At 37.9% G+C, this 26,482-nt stretch overlaps 1 protein-coding gene across 7 annotated transcripts in view; it reads right to left on the reverse strand.

The window, feature by feature from the left end:
* Positions 1-26,127, reverse strand: part of dtnbb (dystrobrevin, beta b) — a 219,146-nt gene extending 193,019 nt beyond the window's left edge. For 3 of the 7 annotated variants that reach the window (XM_039748786.1, XM_039748783.1, XM_039748784.1), the window contains exon 1: positions 25,644-26,126. The gene's annotated coding sequence lies outside the window, so the exon portion shown is untranslated. Of the gene's footprint in view, positions 1-25,643 lie in introns of all 7 variants that reach the window. The other 4 variants (XM_039748782.1, XM_039748781.1, XM_039748787.1 and 1 more) reach the window with 2 other exon arrangements.
* Positions 26,128-26,482: the final 355 nt, after the last annotated feature.

Below are 26,482 nucleotides of genomic sequence, written 5' to 3' on the forward strand. Positions count from 1 at the left end.
ATCAGGAGGCACCTGGAGCACGTCCGGGTGAACATAAAAGGGGCCGCCTCTCTCCATTCGAAGGCTGGAGTCGGGTGGAAGAGGACGGAGCTCGGAAGAGAGGAGTGGAGGCAGGCCTGAAGAGAGAGAGAGGCATTGGAAGGGCCTAGACTGAGGGTGATTGATGCTGCGGCACTGGGTTGTGTGTGCACTTGTAATATAAATATTGTAAATAAACATGTGTGGGTTTAAACCAACAATATCTACCTGTCTGTATCCGGGCTGTTCCCCACAGTCTCTAGTCCCCTTTCCTTAATATTTCTATATCATATATAGTTTTTCCCAAAATCACATTTTTCTGGTACTAATTACTTATTGCAGTAAACTTTTTACAACAGATGTCCATTATTAGCTTTTTTAATGTATCTCTTTTGCTTACCATATACCTGTTTCATCTAAACTTTTCTGTCACCTTTCATTGTGTGGCTGAAACTAATCTGTATAAGGCTTTCTATTCTTGTACAGATCTTCATTTGGTATACTTTTAATTATGGTTTCTAGCTTGCACTAGATGCAGTGGATAAAGGTTTTGGCCCCTTGTGAACATGAACAGGATTATATTAATTACATTAAATCACACTTTTTTAATGATTCAAGACAAGAATGTTTCGAATTCTATGAAAACCCTTCTGTATCTGTAATCTCAACTCCTTGACTATGTTTGCATGCACAAAAATGTCTGCTCTTGTACAGAACTGTAATGTATTCTAGTTATGTAAGCCCCTCGCTCTGAAAAATATATTCCTGTTATAGTATGTCTTTATTCTCATTATGTGCAAATGAAAGACGGATTGAATGTACCTTTAACAACCCAAAACAGGTATCACTGTGTCCATTAATGAATTCTCAGTGTATCATAGGAGTACATTAAGTGTATGCTTTTACAAAGTTCTTTAGAGAAAAAAATAACTTATCAAACAAAAAGCACAAAACTCATGAAGAGGTGGTTAACCTTTTTGGATTTTGAATAAACTATATTAATTAGTATATGGTGTGGACGCGGCCCGGACACAGACAGGCAGACATGTTGCAAATCACCACCACACATTTATTTACAATATTTACACAAGTTAATAAGTGCTCACACAACCCCACAAAGTCCTGGCCAACACACAATGCCTTCTCTTCGGGCCGCCTCCTCTCTCTCTTCTCCTGCCTTGTCCTGCTTCCACCCGACTCCAGCCTCGAATGAAGGGAGAGACGGCCCCTTTTATTTCACCCTGGATGGGCTCCAGGTGTTTCCCGGCACTCCTCCCTGGACACGGCCCAGTGTAGCGGAAGTGCCGGCTGTTCTCCCGGAAGCTCTCCGGGTGTCCCTTCTCCTCTTCCCCCCAACACTTCCTGGTGTGGCGGAATTGCTGAGGTCCAGGGTCCCCAAGGCATTGGGGCACCCCCTGGCAGTGACCACGGGTCCCTACAGGGTTGGGCTTCCAAGCCCCCTACCCGTGGCCCCCAACGCAACCAGGATGGTGACCCCTACGTGATCCAGGGTGGGTCCCTCAAGGCGTCCCGGCGAGTCGTTGCCCCTGGCATCCCTGACAATGGACAAAAGAAGATACAAGAATAAACTAAAGATAAAACTATTATTTACATAATTAAAGATGCTTGCTTCAGTACAACCATCAAACAGGTAAGGTGAATGTTACAGAGTTTAAAATAAACGCTATGAAAGAATACAACTAAAGCATCACCAATGGTTCTACTTCTGCCAGTTTTGGGCATTTTATTTCTTTAGTTTTGACAAACGGTAATATAACTGATATTTAGTTTGTAAACTCTGCTTTTATAAGCAACAGAAAAGATAAGGATGGTAAATAAGTTTTACTGTTTATCAACAGCTATTTAATGACAACTGAGCAAACCTTTTCCATATAAAACAGGAATCAGTCCTTTAGTGAGTTTTAAATATGAGGTACAATTTTGTGTAACTGCCTTGAAAATATGCAAATTGCATTGCTTTACTGATGGATAAATTAGTCTTCTGAAATATCAAGATGATAATGTTTTGCTCATGATCACAACAGATGGCAGAGAACGTCACCACAACAATAATGACAGAACAGAGATGTTAATTGGACACCTGTGAACTTTGCTGAGGTTATCCACAGCAGCCAGGATGCTGCTGGAAGCAAAAACTTATCATCAGGGATCAATGATACCTATGTTAAGCATACAGTAACTACAGCCTATATACTTGATCAAGGTGTATTCCCTGTCTATCATCTTGTGTTATATACAGTATTAATACTGTGTTCTAAGTGTAATTTGCACAGATGTTTATACGTTGCTTGACACTTCCCATGGTCAAGAAACTATATCCACATCATTGGACAGAGATAGTATTTACAGTGGGATGCAAAAGCTTGGGCAACCTTGTTAATAGTCATTATTTTCCTGTATAAATCGTTGGTTGTTACGATAAAAAATGTCACTTACATATATCATATAGGAGACACACACAGTGATATTTGAGAAGTGAAATGAAGCTTATTGGATTTACAGAAAGTGTGCAATAATTGTTCAAACAAAATCAGGCAGGTGCATAAATTTGGGCACCGTTGTCATTTTATTGATTCCAAAACTTTTAGAACTAATTATTGGAACTCAAATTGGTTTGGTAAGCTCAGTGACCCCTGACCTACATACACAGGTGAATCCTATAATGAGAAAGAGTATTTAAGGGGGTCAATTGTAAGTTTCCCTCCTCTTTTAATTTTCTCTGAAGAGTAGCAACATGGGGGTCACAAAACAACTCTCAAATGACCTGAAGACAAAGATTGTTCACCATCATGGTTTAGGGGAAGGATACAAAAAGCTGTCCCAGAGATTTAAACTGTCTGTTTCCACAGTTAGGAACATATTGAGGAAATGGAAGACCACAGGCTCAGTTCAAGTTAAGGCTCGAAGTGGCAGACCAAGAAAGATTTGGATAGACAGAAGCGGCGAATGGTGAGAACAGTCAGAGTCAACCCACAGACCAGCACCAAAGACCTACAACATCATCTTGCAGCAGATGGAGTCACTGTGCATCGTTCAACCATTCGGCGCACTTTACACAAGGAGATGCTATATGCGAAAGTGATGCAGAGGAAGCCTTTTCTCCGCCCACAGCACAAACAGAGCCGCTTAAGGTATGCTCAAGCACATTTGGACAAGCCAGCTTCATTTTGGAATAAGGTGCTGTGGACTCATGAAACTAAAATTGAGTTATTTGGGCATAACAAGGGCGTTATGCATGGAGGAAAAAGAACACAGCATTCCAAGAAAAACACCTGCTACCTACAGTAAAATATGGTGGTGGTTCCATCATGCTGTGGGGCTGTGTGGCCAGTGCAGGGACTGGGAATCTTGTCAAAGTTGAGGGACGCATGGATTCCACTCAGTATCAGCAGATTCTGGAGACCAATGTCCAGGAATCAGTGACAAAGCTGAAGCTGCGCCGGGGCTGGACCTTTCAACAAGACAACGACCCGAAACACTGCTCAAAATCCACTAAGGCATTCATGCAGAGGAACAAGTACAACGTTCTGGAATGGCCATCTCAGTCCCCAGACCTGAATATAATTGAAAATCTGTGGTGTGAGTTAAAGAGAGCTGTCCATGCTCGGAAGCCATCAAACCTGAATGAACTAGAGATGTTTTGTAAAGAGGAATGGTCCAAAATACCTTCAACCACAATCCAGACTCTCATTGGAACCTACAGGAAGCGTTTAGAGGTTGTAATTTCTGTAAAAGGCGGATCTACTAAATATTGATTTCATTTCTTTTTTGTGGTGCCCAAATTTATGCACCTGCCTGATTTTGTTTGAACAATTATTGCACACTTTCTGTAAATCAAATAAACTTCATTTCACTTCTCAAATATCACTGTGTGTGTCTCCTATATGATATATTTAACTGACATTTTTTATCGTAACAACCAACGATTTATACAGGAAAATAATGACTATTAACAAGGTTGCCCAAACTTTTGCATCCCACTGTATGTAATCTATGACATGATACTTGGCCAGGTTAAAGAGCAGCAGGTCCCAAGATAAAAGTCTACCTTATTTTAAGAAGATGGTGAGGCCCTCTTATTTTAAATGCCTTTCTCAACATTTTTAATCAGTTTTGATTAGGGTAATGGAACAAACAAATGGAGAAAATAGGAATATTTTAAACTAGCAGTTGTTGTTGTATACCACTTTCAATAACTACTATCAAAAGTCCTGTTTCTAGGTTTGCTATCCCACTGCACTTAAGAGGTTACTTAGGCTGTATCATTCATGGACGATTTAATCTGATGGAAAAGAATATCCCAAAAAATAAATGCCACGGCAAGTAATAAAACAGCAGTACTACTGTGCTGGCTCACTCTCTTTGTCTTTTTCACTTGCTTGATTCACTATATTGCACTACTTGAGCATGCTGCACATGTATGCACAGACCATACCACCCAAAAATGAATGTTTATCACAAAAAACATGACACCCCAAATTCAAGATAGACTAAAGAGAAAAAGGCTTTCTGCCTTTAAATAATGTTGCGTGTTCAGTAATTTATAAACACTACATGAACACTAGCAGCACGTCTCCAAAATGAGCCTCACTTTGGCATGTTACAGTAAAACAGATAAGGAAAAAGGACAAGCTCTAAGACGAGGGTTGGAAGGATGAACATGATTGTCCTGTATCATCCATTTCTTGAGGAAGTCAGAACTTTCACTATGGATCAACAAGTTACAACTGAAGAGTATAGTACAAGGGAAATTCACCCTGCTTTCATAGGAGCTAATTTTAACATTTACCAGGGTCTGTGTCGACATTTCGAAACATTGTTATATAGCTTACCAAGTTTATTCAACTTAATCGTCACTACCTTTTAATTAACCATTCAATGTCAAAACTTATGTTAAAAAATTATGAGTGCATTTCGTTGAAACTGCTAGAAATATCTTTGGAAACAGAGCACCAGCACAAGTTTTCTTTTAAGCAAATTCTGTAGTTCAAAATGTTGTCAAATTTTGCTTAATCTTGTTTATCGAAAGTATGAAATTACAAAATTTCGATATGTCTGTTCGGTATTCTATTTTAGTGTGACACATGTATTAGGTTGCACTCTAGTGATCCCAATATTTGATACAATAAAGATAGTTATGACAGGTCTACATTGCTGATTTTAGGTTTTTGATCTTTTATTAATATTTTCACACATTTAATGCTGATACATAATAAATCAAAGTAAGTCAAACAAACTTAGCACAATGAATGGTTCTAAAATTTGAACATTTTAAAATGTAAGGTATAGTTATAAAAATGTTTGGAAGTATACTAAGATACCCATGTAAGTGTTAAATTAAGGCCGTATGACAACTTGGAAGGACAGTCCAATTAGGTACGTTACAAATTCAATAGTCTAAAATACGTGTAGGTAAGGCATTGTTACCTGAAGAACTCAGTTTCCTCCACTAGGTGGAGTAAAAATCCATTTACCTATCCATGTCTGTGTTTGTTTTAAAGCAACAAAATCCATCATTACTGTATAGACATCCTTCATAAAAACAAGGATTTCTTTTACAGATTTTAAGTATTATTTCTATTACACTGTTTTTACTTAACTTCAAGCAGTAACTGCATTCTAATCACACATTTTTCAGTGTTGAAATTAAAACTTTACATAATGACTGTGATATTGCAACAAGCTTGTGGCATGACTTGGTAAACTAAAAAAAACTTTTATTATACCTATTTGAAACCTGTATTTGCAGATTTTATTTAGTATAGTGAGCAATGATGTCCAAAATATAAACAAAACTGTTATGATGCATTGCAAAGGTCAGTTTTAACAATAACAAGATAACTCATTCAACAATGTCTGGAAAAAATTAAATATAATTATGAAGTTTTAAAACATCAAAAGCAGTATTGTTCATTGGTATTCATTATCATCGCTGTACAGAATTACAAAGTGTAAAGAATGTTGGTCAAAGACACTTCTGTGATGCACTGATTTGTCCTCAAGCACAAAAAGCAATTACTAACAAAACAAAAAAAAATTAGTTAATGTGGTTATTAAAAAAATGAACGAAAAACAGTGGTGAACAAACAAATAGCGGGACAGGCAAAGGTCACTGCATAAACTAAGAATATAAGTGAATTCTGTGATGAGGAGTCAAAAACACAGTCAGAGGGAAAACACACATAAGACCACAAAACAATGCTTTAAATTAGTCCAGAACTGCTCTCAGCACTTTTTGTTCTCCTCAATATGAAGACAAAGCATCTGAGAAGCGTCCGGCTACCTAGTTTCAACTTGGCAGCCTTTAGCATCAAGTTTTCTTGGCCTCCAGTGCTTTCATGGAGTTTCTCCAAGTGCTGTAATTTCCTCTGGCAGTACAAAGATATATTGTGACCTCTGAGTTACTCAGGTTCAGCACCAACATTTATGTGCTGTTACAAGCATAGAGAGCTGCAGGTATAAAGATGGGTAAATTCAATCATAGATGTCAAGAACAGAAAAAAAACATAAGTAATTTGTAATGTAATACTAGATAGACTACTTTTTCTATAGCAAAGCACTATATCATTTATGTCTGATACCTGAAAGGTAAAAAAATACTCTTTTTTTGCAAGTATTGTTTTCATTGGACACATCTATGAGTTTTTTTTAATTATTTTAGCATCAACTACTGCAAGAAATCTATGCTTTTCAAGTCTCTTACAGATTTCCTAACCTCAGCCTTTCTTCTTCACACAGTGTAACAAAATTTTTTCTTATATAGCAGGTATATAAAAAGCCTAAAATTAATGTCAGTGTTTGTTTGTTGCTATACTGTATATTCATCTACACATAAATTTGTCAAGAAAGAGAAGAAAACTCAAGGGTCATCAGATAGCTTACTCAACTGTGGAATAGATCAAACTACCATAACCTGCTGAAATTGCTACACAAGACTAGCTCACAGGTCTAGACCACAAGCTACTTCCGAACCAAACATAATATCAGTAAGCATACTCTGTGATTCACAAATATTACATAAGATAACCATTGCTAGCACTTTCCTCTGATAATTTCACAGGGAAAATAAAGTATAGTCATGTGCAGATTTAAGGCTGACCGAGATGAGGCCATTTGTACTTCCAACCAAGGGTCATCGGAAAACAGTAGGGTAATAATGTTCTAGAAACTGCCACAACCATCAACATTTGTTTATCACATACTTGCAGCAGTGCTGCCAGCCATAGAATGATACACTTCAAACAGAAGTGGTAAGAGAAGAACCTGAGGAGCTGCAGAGGTAGCAGTCTCTCAGCTGTTTACGTTCCTCTACTTATGCTGCAACCTACAAATGGCCGCAAATTAACAATAAGTAATAAAAAAAAAATTGTGTTCACAGAATTCCAATCTTCATGACAATGATTGACCATACCATGCAGCATTTTTTTTTAAATTGCCCTTCATGCAGCTGGCACATCTTGTTTGCTTCTGATCTGTGCATATGGTTCACACTTTTTTCATCCATGAAAAAGAAAGAAATGCTTACTAATCTGTAATAAATATTTTATTATTATTTATATTATTTTGCAGGGTCTCCTATGTTTTTTGACTCTTGGAGGGCCCTTTAAGGTATGTTTTGTTTGGCACTTCTCTGCATGGCTAATTCTTTTGCATTCAGCCCACACTACATTCCCTTGCATTGTCAAGGACTGCAGCCTACGAGACCAATTTGTGCTACTCCATATTGGCAGTTAAAGTATGCGTACTGGTTGACCCACACCAGACCCTCAGTTACAATGATCTGTACACTCTGTGACCCACATTTGGCCAATCTGTCCTACAGCCAAATGGCCAGTCCCAAATAGAGCTGTAAGTTAGCGCATTACTGTACTGATAATTTGACCATTACAATTAAACTGGACTATATTGCTCACATAAAGACAATACTTTTCCAAGCTCCTTAAAAACAAAAACAATTTTATGTCATACTAGAGAGTTTCGCCCCCTGCTTACTTCGTTCACCAACCCCTGTGTTGGGTTAATCAGATATACAATTTATTTTTTTTTCTTTGGAATTGTTTCAATTTCATTATTTGCACTTTTACTTAAAAGCTTCATTAAAAACTATATTTTTTGGAGACACATTGTGACAACGCAACATATAACTGCCCAAGAGTGAATATTGTTTCTGTTTTTCTAATAAATAATCTGACTTTTTCTAATGTTTGTCCCAGTGATTTATTGTCATAGCAAAAGCTTTTCTCACGGTAAATTGTAAACATTTTAATACGAATGGCATATCACAATCTCCTTTGATATGTAATGATATTCTCTGGATATATATATATATATTATCTTTCTTTTTGCCTGTTAAAATTTGCATCGCTTCTCCGTGATCATAAATATACACCTGACCCGAATTGTGCATTCTTTGAAATTCAACTTGTCATTGATTTAACTGTTCTGGGACCACAGATTCTCATAGCGTATGGTCTATTATTGTGTAAATCCACATTTTGTGCATTGAATGATGCAAATGCGAAATTACTTTGTTGTCCACTCTTTGCCTTTTATTTCTGACCTCGATTTGTCCTGCTCTTTTTTCAATTACACCTGGTTCTGATGATTAATCACCTTTTGTTTTTCAGTAATGCAATCTTTTCTATCTTTTCTTTGATACTGTACCGACTGACATGATAAAGTGTCACAAAAGTTTTACTTGAACAAACGCCGACTTCGTAACCCCAAACACAACTTTCTAGCACCCTCTCCAATCCCTCATCCCCCGCGTCGCCCCCACCGCATCAATCAATACCCCGCTATCATTCTTCTGTGCTGTACTCCACCCTCTCTCAATCGGACCGAACAGCCACTTAAAACCAAAAAGGCATCAACCTGGCTGGGACGCTACAATACTTTCTAATTTTACTGTTTTCATATCCTGCACCTTTCGCTGCATGTGTATCGCACCATCACTTGTTTGAGCCTTTTGAATTCCACTGCTTTCATAATCTCTTATCTGCCTTTTTTTCTCTCCAATGCCTTTGGGTCTCTATTCTCCGCATTGTCCTTATACTCTTTATATGTGTTGAGAGCACATGATCTGTGTGCACTACGTGCTTTTACTGCGACTGACTGTTTTTTGATGGGTGCGCTATTATTTGATATCTTTTGTAAGTAGGGTGTGTCTTTCAAGAATCTCATGTTCCACGTCCCCACTAGACGGCCCTGGGACAAACTCTTGGCACCAAGTCTCATGTTTACGGTCCCCGCGAGACTCTCCGTGGTAAGTCTCTTTTGTCTCGTGGGTCTTTTAAATGTCTACCGAGAACTTCCGAGAAGATCATGTATTGTCACCTTGCTTATGCTTTCCAGAATTTCTTTTTATAATAAAGAGATGTACTGTATAATAAAACAACAAAAATATTAACTAGTCATAAAACAACTGACTATAGAACTGATCTACAGTAATTAGTGTCAAAGGTGACAAAGAACATCTCCAACTGCCATCCTAATCACCAAAAATGAGTTATTAATTAAACATCTAAAATGTTAAGAGACATGATTCCAACACTGATGTTGACTCCTTACACTTGTTGGATGAGAAGAGGCATCCTGGCTGGGAAGCAAGATGGTTTATTACCCTGACGGGAAGCCAGAGCAGTACGACAGATGGATTGGCTGCAGGACGAGAAAATAACTTTGTGCCAAGCTGATATAAAATAATGGAGAGACCAGGAAAAGCTGAGAGTCGGGAGCTGTTCCATCCCCCATATGCTAGGTGGCAGTGGTCAACAACAACATTTATTTATATAGCACATTTTCATACAAAAAAATATAGCTTAAGGCAGACCAGTTAGGACACCTGCAGGCGTTATCAGGAGTTAAGAGCACACGGAAGTGTAGCCTTGTTGGGGTCCCTGGGTGCTAATAGAGGTTGATTTCTGGGGAGGACGCCCCTACTTTCTTTATGGCCCAGAAGTGCTTCCATTAAGACATGGCATGGAAGCTGAAGGAAAAAGGAGCCTGCTGCCTCACATCAATGAGTCAGAGTCAGGAGTCTGCAGACAACAGTCAATGGGAGGATGAGAAGAGGAAGAATTGTTTATTATTGTGATTGTACAACTGGTCTTTAGAAGGGCGATTGTTGGATTTGTGAAGTTTAATAAACACATTTTTAAACCTATGAGTGTGTTAGGTATTACTGTGTCTTGAGTTTGGGGCACGGTGGCACCCCCTGGTGTTTACACACTCAGTCCGAGTTCAACATACAGTACTATGTTATTTGTAACACTATCTGAAACTGTGAATACATGTATCAGAATTAGCTTTAAAAAAAGACAAAAATGATTTTTGCTTGTACCACTGTGCAATATAGTTTTTAAAATACAAAACCACACACCAAACACACAACTCGGGTCCCAATCCAGGTGGTTCGTCATGTGATGGGTGTGGCAACACGCTACTAGCATATGCTCCCAACCTCCTCTTCCTATGTACTTTTTTATTGTGCAAACAGGAACAGACAACAAAACAAAACCACTCATGACTGCATGTGTGACAGGATATGCAATGCTTTAATAGAGGTAACTACAACAATTCATATGCTACATTTATACATATTGTGGAATGTTTCTTAACAGTCAAAGTCTGAAATAGTCTTTTAAACACCAAAGTGAAAGGAAAATAAATAGGACTGAACAGTAAACAAAACTTAATTTCTGAAGAACACAAAGACACCAGTAACCAGCCTAAGGTTATCTATCAACTCAACCCAAGATTCTCCATTTGAATATCTTTGAGTAAAAATTAAGTAGAAATACCATTTACACATTCTAAAAATCCACTTCTTATGGAATACTAACAAAAATATAGAGCATGATAATAGTAATTATGTCAGAGAAGCAAATCCAGACTTTGGCTTGAACAAAATATGGAATACATCCAACATGCTCTGTCACCCGATGTTATCAATACTGTGTACAAATAAACTATTTTAAACCTATTTTTTTATAACATGCAGGCTGTTTATGTTCATACCTCATCATTAAACAGTTCACAAATACATATTAAAGCTTATTCAGAGGGACATAATTAAAAATAGACAATTGTCCACTGATAGCAAACCAACACATTTCCAAATGTACATACTTTGTAAGGAAAGTTAAACAGTAAAATCTTTTTGAAAATGCTTTTAGTTATTGGGTAATTTTACCAATACAAGGCATTTCTAATTAGTAAGAATTCTTAACGCACTGCTGCCTAAAAGTTGATTTCCACTACTATACTACTACGCTTATTTGTTACAGTAAATACTATTGTACATTAATATCCAAAGGGCTACACATTCATCATCAGAACTATGCACATTATCAGGCTAAACACAGTAATTATTGCACCGCTGTACTATAGCTTACAAACTAGCTCCATTAGTATCCTCTTATATACTGTAGAATACATGAGACTTGAAAGCCATTTAACAACTATAATGAATTCAGTAGGCCACAACATATTACAACAGCCTAAAACTCTACAGGATAATATAATTTATTTTAGAAAATTCCTACTTAACAATATTGTCATACCATGATGTGAAAAGAAAAGGAAAATACAATTATTCACTTTGGCAGCTTATCAAAATACCATAATATAGAGATAAGGAGAACACTAAATATAAAATGAACATAAAAGAATAAAGTCTGAAAAAAAAAGATTTAAAAATCAATTTCAGTACACCAAGTGTAAACATTTGCAAGAGGCTGAACATGTTTAGGTTAATATGAGTAGCTACATATCAGCAGACAGGGATTAAGGGGCAATATTAAACTCATGCTTCTTAAACCATTTCTCAGAAGGATTACAAACAATTACTGCTGAAGCTGATTCAGACATTAGAATAAATGTAGAAAAAGCCTTAAACAAGCTGAGGCAACATGTAATAAAAGAAAAAAAAAATTAAAATCAGTACTCAAGGGTTCTTAGAGGAAGATTTTTTCTATGAACAGCTAGCTTACTTCTCATAAAGGTAGAAGGAGCTAGGAAAACATGTAGTCAACCTCAATTACAGTGAACAGATATCTCACTAAAGTTTTCAGTTAAATGCAGCATTGATTGTTTGAGTGTGTTTGATGAGAAGGCTTTGGCTTATTGATTAATGAACCGATTATCTTAACTGAAGAATTGATTCTAAAGTCGTACTTTCCACTGTCAGTTTTTGACAGCTCATGCAAAGATTAATCAAATATAAATTTATGATACTGTGAGCAGCTGAGTTTTCCTAAGACACTAGATAGCAATGATTTGACCCTTAAAATCTTCCAGTTTAAGAATAAAATACCAACTCATGCAGAGCATCAACAAATAAAGAGAGTATACTGTACATCAAAGCAACTAAGGTATGCATTAATACATTTATGCATTTAGGTAAAAAATAATCTATTATAAGATACTATAACATCCTAAAGGGCACATACTCATTTCTAGGTTTAAATATACACAAACAATACATAAAAAGCACCCCAATTTGACACAAAAGTAAAAATAATTAAAACGGTACAAGAAAGTAATAAATTCAGTTATCATATTGAAGTATGTTTAGAAGCTTACTCCCATCACTCAAAAAATCATCACTGAATTTTCTCTCAAAACTATTGTGTTATTTTGCAAAAGAACAGCATTATTTCACAAAAGTATTGTTTTTTGAATGAGAGATTAAGCATTCAAGTTTCATGAAATCAAGTGAAAAGAAATAAAATAATGTTATAGGCATACATTTAAAGTAGGTTTATTCGGGTTAACGTTTTTTAAGTTTATTAAATTGTTTTAACATAGGCTGATTGATAGCATAGAGCTAGCATTCCTGTCTGACACTGTCACAGTCTGTATGACTTTCACATGTTCTCCCTGTGTGTTTGTGAAATGACTGGTATCAGTAAGTGTGGTTGATTAATACTCTTCTTCTTCTTCTTTTGGCTGCTCCCATTAGGGGTTGCCACAGAGTTTCATCTTTTTCCATATCTTCCTGTTGAATGAGCGGTTGCTAAATGGAGTCCTAAATGAGGCACATTACCTGCACTGTGAGGGAGCATCAGTTATGGCACTACAGCCATATGCTGTAATTACCTGGGGGTGATCCAGTTCGCAGAAACCTCATTGTTAAGGAACCGAGTTGCTGGACCAGGACAAGGGGACACCCACGTAACACCTGACTGCGGCAGACTCAGGGTCATTTCCGGAGGTTGCGACTGGACCGTGTTACTGCCTGGGGTGTTGCCCACCACGATCCTGAGCGGTTTCGTCGTGTGATGGGTGCAGCAACTCACTGTACCAGTACATGCTTCCCAACCTGACCTGGCCTGTCCTCTGCATCTAGCTCTTTTACACCCATTACCTGCATGTCCTCTCTTACATCCATAAGCCTTCTCTTAGGCCTTCCACTTTTCCTCTTGCCCGGCAGCTAAATCCTTAGTATCCTTTTCCTTATATACCCAGCATCTCTCCTCTGCACATGTCCAAACCAACACAATCTTGCCTCTCTGACTTTGTCTCCAAACCCTCCAACCTGAGTTGACCCTCTAATGTACTCCTTCCTAATCCTATCCATCCTCATCACAACCAATCCAAATTTTATCATCTTTAACTCTGCCACCTCCAGCTCTGTCTCCTGTTTTTCTTATCAGTGCCACCATCTCCAACCCTTATAACATAGCTGGTCTCACCAATAATAAAAAATTATATTATTTATATAGTGCTTTTCTCACTACTCCAAGCATTTTACATGAACAGCGGGGAGCCACTTCAACCACCACCAACGTGCTGCATCCGCTTGTTATGCAACAGCAGCCATTCTTGTGCTAGTACATATACAATATTAGGTATTAGGTCGTGAAGGGTTGAGGGAGAGAGCCAATTAGAGACAAAGGATGATTAGGAGAATGGAACAGACAGACTGTAGTGGGCAATTTAGCCAGGATATCAGAAAAGTCCCTACTCTTTTCAAAAGATATCCAGGGATCTTTTATAACCACAGACAATCAGAACCTTGGTTTTACATCTCATCCAAAGAACTGTGACATTTTTAAAGTACAGAGTTACTTTAAATGCACAGGGACATTGGGATCCACACACAGACCCCAGGGTACAGATTCCCTGCTAGCCTCACGATCACCTCTACCAGAAGCAACCCAGGCTTTTCCTAGATGGTCTCCCGCTCAAGTACTGGCCTGTTATGAAGTGCAAATGACGGTAGCATTGTGTTTGCCTTGTTGCACACTCCAGTCCTATTGTTTTAGTCTAATTTGTTCCAGTACTTATCCCTATATCCTTCAAAAAACATTTTAACCTATGTACAAGCAAAACAGCTATAGAAGTCATTTAATTTAACCAGGAGTTTTGCAGTCTACTCCATTTGGTAATGGAAGTAGTCATATTAACTTGCACAAATTTTACACAAGAAGGTTTTCAGATACATAATTTATTTAAATATAGATGCATTATGGCGGGCACCCATGGCCATTACCCAGTTGTGACGCCAGCTGGATAGAAAACCTGAGGGAGAGAGCATCCACAAGGCTCTTCCTTCCCCTAGAGGTCAGGCCTCCTGGGCAGCTGTGGCACAACTGATTCCCGCAGGGCACGCTGGGAGTTGGTGTTTGGCACAGCCCTGTTGGGTTCTTTGGGGGCCACCAGGGGGAGCTGCAGAGTCCTACATTGGAGTTCCACCACACCTGGAAGTGATTCCAAGTAACGTTGATGATCCACCTGGCGCACACCCAACAGCTACATAAAAAGTACAGCCCCAGCCCATTCGGACAGCCAGACTCAGGTAGAAGAGGACGAAGCTTGCCAGGAGTTGTGTAGGCAGAAAGAGAAAAGAAGACAAGTGAATTTTGAACTGTGTAATGTGCCTTGGAACTGTTCTGTGAAGGTGGAAAACGAGGGAAAGTGTTTTGCACAAGGAAAAATAAAATCATGTGTGTTGAACTTGTGTTCTGTGTCTGTGTCGGGTTTGGTGGCTACAGCATGTACACAAAGAGGTGCACACAAGCACTCACAGAAATGTGTAAGTGAAGATAAACTGACAGCTTGTTTGCCCTAGCAGAGCACATGCTGGATGAGGAAGAGAAAGAAATTAACCAACACACCACATTAGACCAACATGAAAAGTGACATTAAGCCACCTGTGTCTGTCTGTGCAGCTTATTTACTTCATTTGACCAAATGAAATTTCAAATGCTGTTTATTCAAAGTTACTTGCTTACTGACAAATACACAATAACCACATAAGTAGCAAAACGTAAGAAATGAAATATTTTTGAAGTCATTCACTTCACTCAATTTCCTGTTCATTTTACTCTACATTTGAGTACATAATAAATACTATAGAGGTTATTGTACTTAAGTCTCTATTATTAACAGTAAAACTGGTTATGTTGCATTGTAAAATCTTCTGTTGATTGATTTCCTGTGGTATTACTAAATTGTAATTTACACAGAAGTACTGGACCATTCCGTGCCAACTTTTTAAAAATGAGACATGCTATGTATTTTTCACATGAAGACAAACTAAAATGTACCATCACACACATTATTGTGTTTTCTCCAAAAAAAAATATTTAAATATAAAATGATGGATAGAAGGTTGTGGAATTAATGCATAAAAACACTCCCAGACCAGAAGTAACCTTCTTTTCTCTTGTGTGAATGGCACAAACTTCCCTGAAAGTGAAATGCAATTTATTACACCAATTTTTCTGTGAAGAAAAACATTGAGTTTCATTGTGAATTCAGTTTTACTCATTACTTGCTTTGAATTAAATTATTCCAGCAGATTTAGCATTAAATAGTTAACATTTTTCATGGACAGACTAATATTTAGCTTATTAAAGACAGTGTGGTAAGTGTAGCCTGGACACAGGCAGACACAGAATGTTCCAAAACACATGTCTTAATCATAAAGTACAGCACACAACACAGTGGCCATGCACCAAACACCCTTGTTCAGTTCAGATCTCTCCCTTCCAGACTTCTCCTGCCACCTTTCTACCTCTCCTACCAATCATTGCCTTCTTCCTCCTGACTCCGGCTCATCTACTCGAGGGAGGCAGCCTCTTTTATGGCCACCCAGATGTGCTCCAGGTGCTCTGTGACGGTCTTCTGGCGGCACTTCCTGGTGTGGTGGAAGTGCCACATGGGCACCTGGAAGCACTCCAGATGTGGCGGAAATGCTGACATCCAGGGCTCTCCAATCCTCCAGGTGCCCACCTGTGGTGGCCACGGGCCCCAATAGAGTTAAGCTTCCATGCTCAATTCCCGTGGCCCCCATACAGACCAGGGCAGGTGCCCTCACGTGGTCCAAGGGAGGTAAACTCCCTCTCCTGGACCTTCTAGGCGTCCTTGCCGGGCATGGGTCCCAGCCGTCCACCACAACAGACACAAAAATCTATTTTTAAGATATTACCACAATAGTGAGAAACTGCTCATAGAAACTTGTAAATAATTGCACAGCTAAACGGTGAAGCATATAAAAATAAAAATTTCCGAAACCCCACTTTTTTTAGTGCATGATCACAGGGAGATGAAGCCTTTCCCTGTAGAAATGTCCAAAAAGTAGAAACCAATCCTGGATGGGAAATTACCTATTTTAAAACTAAATACTGGAAATATACCAAAAAAATACTACATAAGTGTGAAGTAAACAATATCCATCCCTTTTTAACATTTGCAATAAGGGCTACTAGAGATTCGAGTTATGAACAATTTCCACTGCACCATCAATTCACACTGTTTCAAAATATCTATAGTAAATAACTGGATTAAAACTAAACAGAAACTTATTTACATGTTTCTGTTACTGGACTGCATGCAGCAGCGTACTATCTATCACGGTTTCTTCTTGCCTTACACCCAGTGCTGGTGTAATAATCATTGGTTCCCTGTGACCCAAAACTGGGCCAAATAAATGTACCCCTCAACACATTCAAGATTAAATGTACACCTATAACTTTTATTCAGTTCTCGGCACTTGATAAACTTATACCTCAATAGCTGTCATAAGATGGCCGAAGGATGTGAGTGCATAATAAAACCAACCACAGTTGAAAAATCTTTGCAAAAAAATTTAATACTTTTGCAAAATAACACATAACACTTTTCATAATCTATTTATGAGAGTTTCCCACTGTTCTCCATTTGTGAACATTTATGAACCAGGTCAGTTTTAAAAACCTTACAAAAATCAAAAAACGGTTATGGCTCCAGAAGTACGGTGCTTAAACAACTTCCAAATAATGGCTTTTCCATTCTCTTTCTCATACTATGATGTACCAATTTCCTTGTGAGGAATTCTACCAAAACAGACAAGCAGATATAAACTCACACTATAGCCTATATTGTAATATACTAAATTTACAGATACATTTTATTTTATTTACAGAATGTTAAACAAACAAAAATGTATAATCACAGTTGACAATACAGCTTGCAATGTGTATATTGTATACATGCCATTCCTTACATATTTTGCATAATAAATGCAGCAGACTATGATTCTTTCTTCAGGTTTACTGAATTAATACTCCATATTATTTATTACATTTAATCAGTTTCCTATAAATATATCTTTTCTTTTATTTGTCAGTCACGTTGGAAACACATGAACTTAACAACTAATAATCTCTAGATGTCAGATTTCATATATGAACAGTTTTCACAAATTAATCACAATATCAATGGTAAACAGTTTGCCTGGTAAACAGCATTTTTATTGTTTCACACTATGCTAAGCACATTGACAGAAGAGTTCATATCCTTATCAGTCAATGTGTGGGGCTCTGTGAATATTTTTTTTTTCCAGTCATACAGTGTCTGCCTATGGGATGAAACAGGAACACAACATTTCTTATGCTGAAGGCATAATGCCAAAAATAAGTAAAATTAAAGAAAAACATCAGACATATAAAACAAACTTCTACGTCAATGTTACTGACAGTTGTTTGAATAATTATCTTTCTGAGGGCAAAAACAATATGAATATACTTGGGTATTGGACAAGCTTAAAGTATATCAATAAATACTGTATGTGAAGGAAACAACGCAAAATATAAACTATTAAAATACCAAGCAAATGAAAACAAAAAATGCAATTTTCAAAATAAATACCTAACCACTTCAACATTTAGAGTCATCACTGCTATAACTTGTTTTTCAACAAGATTCACTCACTACACAGTACAGATGTCTAAAGTACACAATGCAAGTGATTTAATAGATCACTATCTTAGGAAAAAAAAGTCAATGATTCACTTTTTGGACAAGAATTTCAATTAAATAGAAAAAAATAATTTCCTTGTGGTACCATTTTCCAAAATGATTTACACAATATTAGGTATTCACTTTTTGTTTATTCTTTGTATATAGGTAAAAGTCTTATCATTCTGACTAAAGATAAATAAAGAACACCAGTCACCGTTACTTATTTAGCAAGCAAATGTATATGTTATGTGAAAGGACAACAGTTTTAATCACATCCATTCATACCCCTTTAAACCATGAAATCAGAATTGCTTCTTTGTGGTATAGCACAACCTGACTCTAAACTTAATTAGTCCTGACTTCAGCCTCATATACCACTGAGGTTGAGTGCTATATAAATCATTGGTAGCATTTATATGCATGATGTCTCTTGTGCTAAAGCAACTTTTGAGCATCAATATTTGTTTCTTCCCAAACCACCCTGATCTCTAACTCTTGCTGAGATTGTTCCAGAATAGTCCCTACTGGAGAATTTCTACACAACATAAAATTCTGCCTTTACTTCTACCCTGTGCTAACAAGTCAGACAGAAAAACATCTTCCAGGTTATCGATTGACAGTAACAAATTGCTGGATTCTTTAGAAGCCTGTAGCACTCCCAGTATCCTTCTGTCAGTTTCCAGTAGCATCACACCATTATTTGTGACACTGGCAGATCCCCTTTGCTCACACAAGCTTAAGGTGTGCACTAACAGTCAATATGCATTTCCATTTCTCTGGTCCTATTTTTCTTTGATGCCAGCTTAGACCCCTTTTATGCCTCCAGGAGGTTTTTGACAGACTTTTACAAATGTTCAACTCTTATTTAAAGCACAGCAAGATAAGTTGTTTAGAAAGAAAGGTACGATGTGGCTTGAGATTCATAAAGGTGGTCCATAATGAAAATTACAACAAGCATACCATCTGAAAAAAACACATCAATACTTTCAAAAAAGTTGGATAAGCTGGTCTCATCTGTATATGTTTTTGATTCAGACTACAAAGCATGTCACAGAAAATGAAAACATTAGTTATTTTAATTATATTACAGGCAAAATAACAAAGAGTTAAAAAGCACAAGTTTTAACAGAAATTCAACCTATACCTGTCCAACTGCAAACAGGTTGCTGAAATTTAAATAAACTTTATGTAAAAATGCCAATAGGTCTATGGTGGCTCTTTGTTACATGATATACTGTATGTACAAAACCCTTATCCATAATAATATACCATTAAATGGTGTTTAGCAGTCAAATATGTACATAAATACAACAATGAAATGTATGGCTTCATCAAACAACTTCTTTTTTTCTTAATAAGACAGCATGTATACTTTAACCTCTTAAAGTTCTAAAAAGTCCACAATATGCTGAAATCTTTTTTGTATTCAGAAATTTTAATTTAGAAACTTTTTTAATCAGAAACAATAGCTTTAATGCATTAGTTGACTCCAAAAATAAGCTAATCAACACATTTTCCTGTTATTTCTCAATAATACTATGCTCTTCTTTTACTTTGAATTCTAGCTTTGAAAATATCATTTGAACACGTGCTCTTCCTTTGACAAAATCTTAACCTTCTAAATACACCACAGTAATCACGCTTAATGGTTTTACATTGTCATGATGTATGTATATTCATGAATAACTCTCAATGTTCATATAGTGTTGTGGAAAAATTGAAGTTCAATGAAAATGTAAGGCACATGGGATTAAGTAGCTGGCTATGGTTTGGATATAGTACTTGGGAAAGATACTGTATATACTCCTATAGTTTGTGAACATAAATATCTGACACTGCCAGCAAGGCAATACATCAAAGAGAAACTGTGTCTTTTTCATCTAGGTAATAGCATCATGTCAACTGGAATCAACAACACAGCACATTCAATGAGCTGATACTGTACGTATATCAAGCTTCAAGGTACAAAAGCAACACAGGTATGATTTATCATAAACTAGTCATTCACATAAAACATCCATCCATCCATCCATCCATTTTCCAACCCGCTGAATCCGAACACAGGGTCACGGGGGTCTGCTGGAGCCAATCCCAGCCAACACAGAGCACAAGGCAGGAACCAATCCCGGGCATGGTGCCAACCCACCACAGGACACACACAAACACACCCACACACCAAGCACACACTAGGGCCAATTTAGAATTGCCAATCCACCTAACCTGCATGTCTTTGGACTGTGGGAGGAAACCGGAGCATCCGGAGGAAACCCACGCAGACACGGGGAGAACATGCAAACTCCACGCAGGGAGGACCCGGGAAGTGAAGCCACCATGCTGCCCCACATAAAACATACACAAATAAATTCTGTAAAGTCTATAAAAATTACTACCATTGATCATCAAAAAATACTATTCACCTCTATGTTTGTGTGCTTCCCCAATGAATTAAAGCTGCCTCCCTTTATGTTACTTTAAAATAGCTGCAAGATTGATATTTTCTTTTGAATGCTAAATATTGCTAATTATATGGTTATTGTGTTGTCTACAAGCAAGTAACTTTGAATAAATCAGTAAAATGAAAAAATAAAACTGTAAACATGCTGTATATTACAAATGTAAATCTTTCAATTACAATTGACGTTATAAATAGAAATGACCAGCTGCTCATGTTTTAAAATGAACATTTGCAGGGATGGAAAAAGAATTAATCCCAGGCTTGTGTTATGCTTTTCTGCTTAAGATAAAATTGTTCTCATTGGTCAACAGCAATCAAAACACCAAGAACAGCATCCTGATTCTGGAAGCTTAGTATGCACGTCATGGCCTAAAAAAATGAGAGAAATGGGACTTAAAAACTCATATTCTGTCAGTTTAGACAACAATCTGTCACTATGAAATCATAAAGCATTATGTTCAGCTTCCTTTATAAATAAGGCACCTATAATTAAGCATCAGGTAGCTTCTAGAAGTAAATACATTTAATACACTCACTAATGCTTTTTTGGAAGGTAAAAACATTTATAGCAGATTAAAATTGCTGAATAATTGATATTCTTTCCCAAAAACTTAAATCAGACAAACTGAAAACTACAGGTATATTTTTTTTGTTAAAGCCAACACAAATGTATATGTCAAAATGTGAAATACAACCACCAAACTCTGTTTTCAGTGTTTCCAACCTAAACAACTACCCAACTTACAGTTTACAATACCACAAACATTAAAAATATACTTAAGTACAAAACGAAAATAAAATATTTCATTAGTCATGCTCCCGGAAGTTTTTAAATTGTAACAAAACATCAAAATATAAAGAGACAATTATGCATTAGTCCATGTATATTAATGTACATTATTTTTCTCTAAAAAATAAATAAAACAATTGCACTCACTGCTAGGTATCCATTATTGAATTTTCCCAAGACACTAATTCCAATGTAAAGACACAAATGTCCCAGCAACACTGGGCACAAGGCTGCATTCCAGCTCTTAGCTGGATGTCACTCCAGTGCATACCCACACTCTCTCATTCAGGGTCAATTTAGAGTCACCATTCACTCCAAATTACACATCTTTGTGAGTCTTCTCCCATACAGCAAACATGGAAAGAAAACAGACATTCAAAATTGACAGCATCTGAACTGGAATTGGAACCAAATACTCTGGGGGACAAAGCATTGGCACTATCCACTGTGCTACAACCCCTTTACATGCTATTTATATTACAAATAGTATATACAGTAGATAAAGAAAAAAACTGAAAAGCAAATAAACATCTCTGAAAAATGCCTACACAATGGCAAATCATGCCAAAAAACATGAGACAAAATGCCAAAAAATATATTAGTACACACATACACAATATGTCCCCATTAAAAGCTTATGCTATGAATAGTAAACACTTGAAAACACATACACAGTTTCGCATCAGGTCCACGGCTGTTCATGTCATGCACCTAATGCTGCTGGGATATGCTCTGTTCCCCAGCCCTGAACTGCCACGCAATATAACTTCTTTACTGCTTCAGATAACCCCTGTTTTTTCTGATATTCTTCTGCAGGATTTCCTTCTACGGCCTGGAACTCATTGTTACCTCATCAATTGCAAGTCTGAAGCAGGTAAGTAGCTCCATGTCTTGATGCCCTGTTCACTGGGCTTCATGATTAGGAAGAGGTTTTGGTGTTCTGACTTCTGAACATGAAAATGTTGCCATCCTAGGCTTATACGTCACCTTTGTGAACATTCTAATGGTAACCAATCTAAAGGTACTGAATACTTCCATGCGTGCACTCTATAAATAACTGAGGACTGGCAGAGGTCCAGATTTTATGGAAATGCTTTTTTGCACTTATAGCTTTATGAACTTCAATAGCTCTCTTCCAGAGTTTTTCTGAAATCTATTTTAAAAAGGGTATGATACACTTCAAAAAATCTCACGCCTGCAAAGGCAAATAAACCCATATACAGTGTGTAATTTAGTTTAAACTTGGCAGTTAAATTAAAACCTAGCAGTCAAAGGAAATGTTGCTCCATCACTCATTATTTAAATGATGGTCAAATTCTACATATTCTATAAAAAAGATAGTCATCATCCAAGATCCAAACACAAGTTATGCTATTTGTAGCCAAAACTACTGAAACCTACTTTTTACATTTGAAGCATGCCCTCACTAAGTTTTAGAATTTAGTACACTACATGGTCTCTCACCAAAGTTTCTTACTACCCTCCAGTCATTTACTATGACTAATACTGGTAGATATTATTTAAAACATAATAGCTATAGTTAAAATCAAAGCAGAGATTTTTTTTATTACATGGTACTATTCACTTTCACTGTACATATACTGTATGTATGTACATGTATATCAACACCAAAACAGTATTAACAGTGCATGTATGATGAATGACTGAGCATTGGAATATTGGGAAGGGTTATTACAAGCAGCTGTATACACGTTTTAAAGAGACAGCATGCATGAGCTTACATGAATAAGCGTGGCAGTGTTTGAAGGCATGAATGCATGTTTGGAATTATGCATAATCATATGCATACATGAATGCTACATAAGGGCTGAATATGACAGCAAATAATATGTGAACACTGTGTGTGAGACTTGCAGCATTAAGTACATAAACTGAATTTGAAAAATGTGGAAGTGCAAATGGCAATAACTTAAAAGTAAATACTTAACTGCCATAACACCTTTAATTTCACTGAATGGGATGCTGTATTGAAAACATTACAATTACAACTTATGTTTTGTATAGTGCTTTTCACTGGGTACAGGTGCAGAGCACTATGAACAATTCTCAGTTAAAATACATGTATAGATTATACTACTTACCAGTACACATAAAAATACAGAGTTGTTTAAACACACGGTGAACAAGGTAGAAACTGATTAAACATAAATACAAGGCAACAATATATGTCCAATAATTAATTGATGAGCTACAACCAGCTGACAGCAATATATAGTAAAATTGTAAAAGACAAAGTCAGAAATAAAGTCATAATCCTGGAGACCTTTGCGAACTGGCTTCCTACCTCATCCTGGGTATACTGTAGTGGAGTCTATGCTGGCCATTCATTCTGATGAGAGAAATCTTTCCATCCATACATATCAATATAGTTCAATGCAAATACTTAACATGCAGAAAACTGTAATCTGCACTTCCCCCTGCCCTAAAATAACACTGATAAATAAGCAGTGTGTGTGTTAAGAATACACAAAACAGAATAAAAAGTACATTTGTACAAGCAGGCAGGACTACACGTGAGTCACTGACTGCATGAATGTACATTTGGGATTGTGTGCACAGGCACTGAAATGTGAACTGCATATAACACAGCATTGTTTGCTAACACAGCTAAATACAGTGGAAGGGACTGCCTGTGAATGAAAATACGGATCTCTGGGAAAATATAGGAATAAATCTTTAGGATTTACCCTGTGTGTTTGTTATCATGGGAACAACATTTCTTGGAATGTGCACGAAACTTTGAAACACCATTAGAACGCATACATTCAATAATCCATAGGGATAAAAGTTCAACTGTATGTATAATGAAATAATGCACGTACAGGATTGTACAAGTTGCCGACGTCTGTCTGACATGTGCAGTGAATTTGGGTTAACTCCGTGGAAGTAAAAGCGTTTCAATATTGATACCGCAAATTAAATACTGTGAGAAAAGTAAACGCGATTTTACACGGGAGCGGTACTGACTTTGTGTCTTAAACCGCTGGACTGAGTATGAGTGAAAGAAACCCATATCATTAATACATTCGAGGAAACGAGTGTGCGACTGAATGGCTAAACATACCTGTACAGGAATGCTCGAGGGAGTGTGCATTATGTGGCTATATGCAAATCAGTATGTGTGACTGGAGTAGAATGTATTCCAATTAGCCTGTCAAAAAGTGTGCTGGTATGAAAAGGTGGAAACGTTCACGTTTGCTCGCTTCACAGCTTGCTGCTCGGGTGGAAGAACTACCCGGGAATTGGTTGATTCTGAGGTCGGAGCCGGCATGTGCTCGACCTGGACTTAACCCAACAACAAAAGACACGAAAAGCTCCCCTCTAATTAAAAAGCCCCGAAGTTGTTCGGAATGTGCGGCGGGGGATCAGCCCGTCGAAATGAATGCTAAGGATTGCGCGATCGAATCCGAGTTAACGGGTGACTAGCATTTCAAAACAAAGTGCTAACGAGAAACGCGACTGCCGTCGATTTACAGGCTCGCTCACGCGCGCGCGTTTGTGTGCGTGAAACGAGCGGAAATCAAACGTACAGGCGTGTGCAAAACGGACTTTGCAGCTGCTAGTCGCACGCACGGCTCACATCTCCTCTCCCGTGAAGTGAGCAGCAGAACTGTTCACCGCTTCTTGTCTTATATTGCACTGGGGCGCGAACGTTGACGCCTGTATGGCACCGCTGGGCACTTACGCAGCGAAGTCGCCTTTCTCGTTGTGCAGCCGGCTCCTTCTTGGTTTACGTGTTGCCGACTGAAGCGGTGTGCCTGTACGATGATAAAAGAGAGAGAGGGCTGCTCACTGATGGTACTAATTCATTGTGAAAGCAATGGGGAAACGCAAACGCGCGGCCATATTGCAAAAACAAAATTTAACTCACTATTTCCCTGTGTTGGCCAACATGAATGCCCCCCGCTCATGAATGTTCGGTACACACGTAACTGTCGGGTTTACTTTACAAACTGGCATGAAAAAACACTGGCGAGTTTACGAAAGCAAGCGAGATGTTCACAAAAAAAAAACGAATTGTGAACTTCAGCTCCCCTACAAAAGTAGTCTCAGCTATCCGTCATGCGTGGTTTAGTTGTGTAGGAAATGGCACTGCAGCACACTTACCAAAGGGGAGCAAATCTCATCCAGGTAGCGAGCGTGAGCATCAGAGAGACCCGCGGCAACAAAGCAATAGGGCGCAGACCCCAAGAAAGCGAAGATCGGCGTTATTGCATCACAGGGCACTATTCTTTTTGCAGTGGTGAGCAGACTAATCCCAAGTCACGCTGGCTGCCTTCTCACTTTCAGTAAATCTCCCAGAAAGAAGAGGAAGGTTTGCGTAATTCTCCATATTCACCGGGCTGCTCCAACACCCGCTAGCTGCCTGTTTCTTCTGGATGTCTCAGCGGCGGGTCCGCTCAGCCTGCTGCTGCTGCTGCAGCAGCCTCCGTTAATCTCAGCGCCGCCGCCGCTCCCTCTCTCCCCACATCAAAGAGCTGCTGGCATCGATCGGCCGGTAAACCAGAGAGACAGGAGCTGATAAAAGCTACCACGACCACCGAACAAAGTCTCGGCAAGTTCGCGCTTTGCAATAATAACTCGTCACAATGCCACACGCAGGGCTCGCCTTCCTCCACACTTCCTCTCCAGCCAAGTACTCGCTGCACCTCAGTCACTCAACAACTCTGCCTTTACTGCATTTTGTTTATTTACTCAATACAGAAATATGTATAGTTTTTCTTCATATTTAGTACATATGCAAATAATTTAAGTACGTTTAAAACCTATTTACATTTAGACCTACTATGTCACGATAGTACTGTAGGATCTCTGCAGAGACAAGCTTCACACATTGATGTTAATACAAGTATCTCATAAATATGAGTGCAGTTGAATGAATCAGGAAATAAGTAGTTTCTACATAAATACATGCATGCTCTAGTAATAAGAAAGGACTACGTTCA

The sequence above is a fragment of the Polypterus senegalus genome, chromosome 3, assembly GCF_016835505.1.
Source record: "Polypterus senegalus isolate Bchr_013 chromosome 3, ASM1683550v1, whole genome shotgun sequence".
Lineage (NCBI taxonomy): Eukaryota > Metazoa > Chordata > Cladistia > Polypteriformes > Polypteridae > Polypterus > Polypterus senegalus.